At 34.8% G+C, this 6,756-nt stretch overlaps 1 long non-coding RNA gene across 1 annotated transcript; it reads left to right on the top strand.

The window, feature by feature from the left end:
* The first annotated feature begins 408 nt into the window (after positions 1–408).
* Positions 409–1,305, top strand: LOC114580756. The gene is made up of 2 exons (XR_003702312.1): positions 409–964; positions 1,050–1,305. It is a non-coding gene; the product is annotated as an uncharacterized LOC114580756 (long non-coding RNA).
* Positions 1,306–6,756: the final 5,451 nt, after the last annotated feature.

Below are 6,756 nucleotides of genomic sequence, written 5' to 3'. Positions count from 1 at the left end.
AGCTGGTTAAAATTATAGTTTGATCTTGTTGACCTAAAATGTTAGTAAGCAAGACAATCGTAGAGAAACAGAAGTGTTTGCTATCATCAAAATTATATTTCCTGAAAAATAGATTCATGACAGAACTTCATCCCACCACGCTAAGAAAAACATGTATATGTGGTCGTTTTATCGCGCTGCAGGCATCGAAATTGGGCTCTCGGAGTTTTAGGGATCGAAGGGGTTATAACTTTGCATTCCGATGAGGTGGTGTGGAGGCGATGATGAAAACTAAAATTCATAAAATCTCTCTTTTTTTTGGATTTTTCTTTTTCTTATTCTTTTTTTTTTTTGCTCTCTCTCTCTCTTTATATATATATATATTTGAGAAGTGGAAATGTCAGATTAGGGCCTGGGTAGAGCGAGATCCGGGTTCGGTTCAATCGCTAACTGGGGAGGAACAGGAAGGAGGAGCTCGGGTATAGGTCCTGGCGTCGGCTGGAGATCGGGTAGGGAAGGAGGTCGGATGCACGTAGGGGGACTGATCGTTCGGGCTTCAGAGAGATCGGGTGAGGGTCGGCTTCGATCTGGAGTGAAACCAGCGTCAGAGTGGGAAGCAAAGTGGATCCGACGGGTAGAGCTAGGTCAGATCGGGCTTTGGTTTGGAGGTTCGATGGTGTTCGGACACAATGAAGGCTCTATTAGAGCTTTCGATTAGGGCTTATGGATGGAGGGATTAGCGGCTTTAGCTTGCGAACTGGATAGGCGACGGACAGAGGTATCGGCTATGAGGTTTGTGCGTGGGATATGCGGGAAAGAAGCGGAAACGAAGCCCCTCACTTCGTCTTCATTTTATTGACTCGAGCAGATGTGTGATCGAGGCGAGCTCGTGAGATATCCTGGAAGAGACACACTCGCAGTAGGATTTGCGAGATTCCTTCGACGAAACGAGGTATCTGAGCGGGATTTCGGGGATTCGATAGAGGTAAGGTATGATTTCATTTTCGTTTCCTTTGGGTATTATACAGAGGTCAACACTAACTTAGGTGTACTTCCCCTTGAATTAACAGACGATCAAAGATACTCATCAGATGAAGATTACAAACAAGATGACCATCCACATCTTGTACATTTATTTGATATTTAAATTGCTATTCAAATTTTATGTGAAATATGACAGTTCCTAAATAGTTGTTTGAAGTAATATTTGTTATACCAACCGCAAAAAAGTCTCATTACAATGGAATAACACCAGAGATAGAGGAGAAGCTTGATATCATGTTTATATATCACATTATCGCAATTGACGGTAATATTTGGGTTCCTTATGCAGGTGTACTTCCCACTAAATTAATAGATGATCAAAGAAACTCATGTTGTACATGTTAATGCAGTTGTACATGTCATTGCAGATTTGTAGTACACTTAAGATGGTCATCCACTTCTTGTACATGTCAATGCAGTTGACCCTCCAGGAAAATGTGACTTACAAATATTACAAAATGCTGCCCCATTCATGCATGGATAGAAAAGAGTGAAACACCTAGGTTGGGACTAGGTAGATTTTTGTAGACCATGTCGAGGATCTCATAAATGTTGCTAGATCTATAAGCTTTTCCATAACCACATCTAATGTCATGCGTAGATCAGTTACAATACTTTTGGTGTTGGAAGAGATAGCTAGCATACCAAATATCTTTGATAACATTTGAGCTATATGACTTTGTCACAGATTTAATGCTTCATAAGAATAACAAAGAGACTTTCATGTAACTACCCTTTGAAAGAAAAGTTTGGTGGCTAGCTTAGAAGAATAGTCAGTAGGACTATAACTTAATTAATAACAGAAGAGACATAACTAAGCATCTTTGTAATTCTTCTTTTTTAGGCAATCAATCCAGAAATAAATTGTGTTATTAATTTCAATTCCCTATAGCAGTGTTCCTATAGTTTGTTTACATTGCAATTTACTTATTAACTGTGTTGTTTGAGTACGAACAGTATCCATGTTGTTCAATGAAAAAATGTTATTTTGATTTCTGCTATAATGCTATTGCATGAATAAAGGAATCTTTTATGCTATTTTTGCTGCACGAAATAAAAACTCCATAAATTTTTTCTGTGACACTTGATCTATAGAATCTATGGCTGTACCCAAATCTTCAGAGCCATGGCAGTCTCTTTAGAAACACCACCTCATCCCTGAAGAACCTTTCTTAGTGTCTAGTTTCCCAGAGAACATGTCTAGATGTTAAAATCAATCAAAAAAAAGAAAAGAAAAAAAGAGAGAGAGAACATCTCAATGCTTTACTGACTTCCAAAACATAATAAAGTTTCATTATTCTGGCATAAAGTACGTAGATACTACATAAGCTATATTTAAAACTGCTGGCTTGATAATGGAAAAAAAAAAAAAAAAAAAAAAAAAAAAAAAGAGAGAGAGAACATCACAATGCTTTACTGACTTCCAAAACTGAGATGAATAATAAAGTTTCATTATTCTGGCATAAAGTACGTAGATACTACATAAGCTATATTTAAAACTGCTGGCTTGATAATGGACAATAAAACATCATTATTGTACTAATAAAATGTCATTATACTAGAAAGGAAGATGAAAATTGCATCCTCATAAATAAAAAAGCCAATTTCATCACCGTTTTTCAGGTACAGGTAGAATGTAATTTACTTTTAATAAGTAAAAATTTTAACTACCTGTAATATTTTCCTGTGTTCAGTTTAAGAAAATCTGGTAGCAAGTACTTTACATTGTAAGATAATTATTTTACATATGCATTTATCATTATTTCTATATTCGATGCATTTTTTCAAGAAAACTTCCATTCAAAGTTCATGTCTGCATAATTAAGCCATTGTTTTGGACGGCTTTTTTACTGCTTATTAAAATAATTTTTTAATACAAAATTTTAATTTTTATATTAAAAAGCTGCTTTAAAAACCATTCCAAACAAAACATAAAACAATTAATTAAAATATCTTTATAGCATCTTAAGTTGATAGGAAGCATTAGTTGAGCAAAAAGTTTTAATTTTACTGTATTTCTGCAGAATAGCTGCAGCCAACAACTCCTTTTTCTAGTTCGCTGAGTTACTGCTTCATGTGCATGGATTCATATTAAATTTTTTTCTTTACTGATTGCTTTAAAATGTTACATGTAACGTTAAAAGTTTTGTATTAAAATTTTTTCATTACTTTTGTCTAAAGTAGCGGAAGCACGCCCCTCCAGTCTAATATTATATTTTGCTTCAAATTTGTGTTCTTATAGGACTTGCCTCTGAAATTATCACTCACGCAGTGGAATTAAGGTTGTCCTAGTTTGATTTTACATAATTTTAACTTCAGCTATTTTTATTTTATAAAATACGAAAATATTTAAAAATAAAAAAATAAAAAACATCTAGGAGTTTCTTACAATATAAGATAATTATTTTATATATGCATTTTTGTAAAATATCCGCAGCTAGCTGCTCTTATGTAATTTCATCATGAATTCCTATTAAAATTTTTTCTTTACTGACTGCATGAAAATGAAATATGTTACAATAAAAATTATATTTTGGGATTTATTTCCTTTACATGTTTTGTGAAGTAATTTTATAATTATTTTTTGATAATGAAATGTTATGTATTGTTTGAATCTTAGATCCATTATTTCTGAGGGTTCGTTATGTTTTGAAAGTGACAAAATTGATGAAGATATGGCTCAAGTTAATGAGCATTTTGGTGTTTAGTCATATATTTATTGCATCAAATTTGTCTAATACATGACTACTAATCATTATGTGGATAAGAGTCCTCGCATGATATTAACACATACTAGAGATAAATGGGTGTGCGAGTTATCATATGGACATCTGATGAGATTTCATAGTATGTTTAGAAAGTCGCAAGTTATTTTAATGGATTTACTTTGTTTGGTTAAATCATCGGACGGGTTACACGGCTCTCATAGAACTACTAGTAGAGATACACTTGCAATACATTATAAATTTTGGGACATAATGAGTCTATAAGAGCCACAAGTGGGCATTTTCCCACACTCCACAGAAACCATTGGTAGATATTTTTATACCATTCTACAAGCATTAGTTCGTCATTAATGGACATTATTGTCACACTAGATAAGTGTTTTTATGAAATCCCATCACTAATTCTTTATAATATACCATGACTTCCATATTTCAAGGATAGCACATTGATGCATGCATCCCTGTTGAAGAAAAGGTTGCTTACCCAATATGACATCATTCACCAACTAAGAATGTTATGGTTGCATGTGATTTCAATATGTATTTCACATTTGCTACTCCTAGATGGGAGGATTCAACTTATAATGCTCGTATATTTCAATTGGCTGTGATGGATCTCAGATGTAATTTTCCAGCTCCACCTCTAGGTACTCAAAATTTACATGATGAATTTCTTATATATATTTCATCTTGTAGTACGAACAAAAATTAACATCTCTATAAATAGAAAAAAATTTCCTATCTGATATTGTTTACTCAAATTTTTGTTAGTTAATGTTGGTTACCCACTACAAAGTGGATTTTCAAAGCCTTACATAGAGACGAGGTATCACATACAAAATTGTGTGTGAAGCAGGAGGTCTATAAGGGAACACCTAGAGATTTTCAAGAGTAGAAACTCAACACTTTGAAGTGTAATAGAATGTTCATTTGGCATGTGAAAAAAAGAGTATTATGAAAGAGATTCTTAATTATTCATTCAAGAGGCAACACTTTTTTGTGGCTACTACAATGACAATACATAACTATACTGAAGATATATATTATAGATTGATCATGAATTCGTGGAAAGTGTTGTAGATGAAAATTTTGTTCATCTAGAGGCACATCAGTCCAGAGTAGTAGAGAAAGCCGAACAAACTGCTATTTTGGATGTTGATGTAGACTTAGTTGATACGGTAGGTGAAAATCAGATTATTAAATTTAAAGATAACATTACCACGAAGTTAGGCAATTATAACAGGTAATATATATTTACATTGATTTTGATATATATGATTGTTTTTGTAAGTGTTATTAATTTTTAAATTAGAGGTCACTTTGTGAGCACTATTTTGATTCTTAAGTATTACTCATATATTTCAGGTGTGCTAAATAAATTTGAAGATGAAGATATGCATCAACAGTTGTGTAGACCCATTCACTTAACACAAAAAAGAGCAAAATCGACGACTCCAGTGACAATTGGCAGCACGATGTGTTACTTAAAGGATTGAATGACCTCTAATCATCAAACATACTGAGTTGTTGTGATTAGAGCATCGAATTTAACTAAAAGGAAGTGCCTCACATTCAAACTAAGTGAAAATGGTCCAAATCGACAATTGACGCCTGAAAATGACACATAACTCTACCCAAACGACGCTCAATCGTAAAAATGACTTCGTTGTTGCATTCATATCATCTTATCTATAAAAAATGATGAGAATATTGCACAATTAAATTCATGTGAGAAAATTGGCATGGATCCCAAGGTGGCAGCATCCAAATCTCGAGACGTGCAAAATTCTATCTCATTTTTATCAATTCTATAATAATAATAATAATTAATATTATTATTATTATCATCATCATCTGATAGAATTTAAAAAAGATAAAGAAAAAACACTGTACATGTTGTTTAGCGCAGCTCGCATCTCCCCCTCATAATTCCTACATAAATCTTGCAAAAGTAGCTCGTCCATTGCTCCCCCACTCATTATAAAACCAAGAATGAAATGAAGTCTTTGTTTGTTCTTTTTTCCCTGAACCGTACAATCTTCTTCTTCATCCATGCTCAACAACCCATCGCCTGCTTCAATGCCGATCAAATCCTCAAACCATCTGTAACCTACATCGAATGCATCTCATAACCAACAATCCCTTTGTCGATCTTTGATCCACTTAAATCCTGATCTCTTCCGCAAGCTTCCCATACAAAACTCACGCAGACGTCGGACTTCCCATGTTTGTCACCAACACTGACCCAACTGCAACATCATCTCCTCTACACGAGCTCGTCCGACTCCTTTGCTCCAGTACACACAGCCCGCTGACCTCCAACAATTCGATCCTGATCTCACATGTAGAGTCCATTCCTCTTAGCCCGTCGCAAACCCAAGCTAATCCTGATCCCACTGAAATCTGCAAGATAAAACATTAGAGAGACAAAGCAGAGAGAAACAGAGAAATGGCTTGAGCTTGTTTCATTTTTCATTTCTTGATTTGTTTCCATGAACAGTGCCCAATATATGGGTAAAAGTCACCGTTGAACCGTGAGTGGAGAGCAGCTTCTGCTGTTGGCAGAACTGTCCTTCTGCTCCACTTCCTTAGATGAGTATTAAGGTATAATAACTGCCAGAGCATGATAACACCCACTACCTGCTGCTTCTGATCTCCTATGTATTTCACAGCTGCATACCCACAACCCACCAAGCCCTTTAGAGCCTACTCCGATGCCTTGCCCTGACTATAGTGAAAAGATAGAACGAATTCAGCCGCATTATAACAAAGCACATGGCAAGGACGATCCCTGCAGGTCACTTGTACAGATCACGATCACCCATTTGTAACTATAGTTATACACCTGTTATCACAACCATTTACTTGTCTATAGTCTCGGCCAAGCATTTGTAACTGATAAAAGAAAGGTCAACCACACGATTGTTATAGGAAAACTTTAAATACATGTATATCTGACATCAAAGTAACCAAGAAAAAGATTTCCATCTACTTATCTCATAATCAT

Source organism: Dendrobium catenatum, unplaced genomic scaffold (assembly GCF_001605985.2).
Source record: "Dendrobium catenatum unplaced genomic scaffold, ASM160598v2 fragScaff_scaffold_1232, whole genome shotgun sequence".
In the NCBI taxonomy this organism is placed as follows: domain Eukaryota; kingdom Viridiplantae; phylum Streptophyta; class Magnoliopsida; order Asparagales; family Orchidaceae; genus Dendrobium; species Dendrobium catenatum.
The sequence above is the reverse complement of the archived record's forward strand: the minus strand, read 5'-3'. Positions and strand labels throughout refer to the sequence as shown.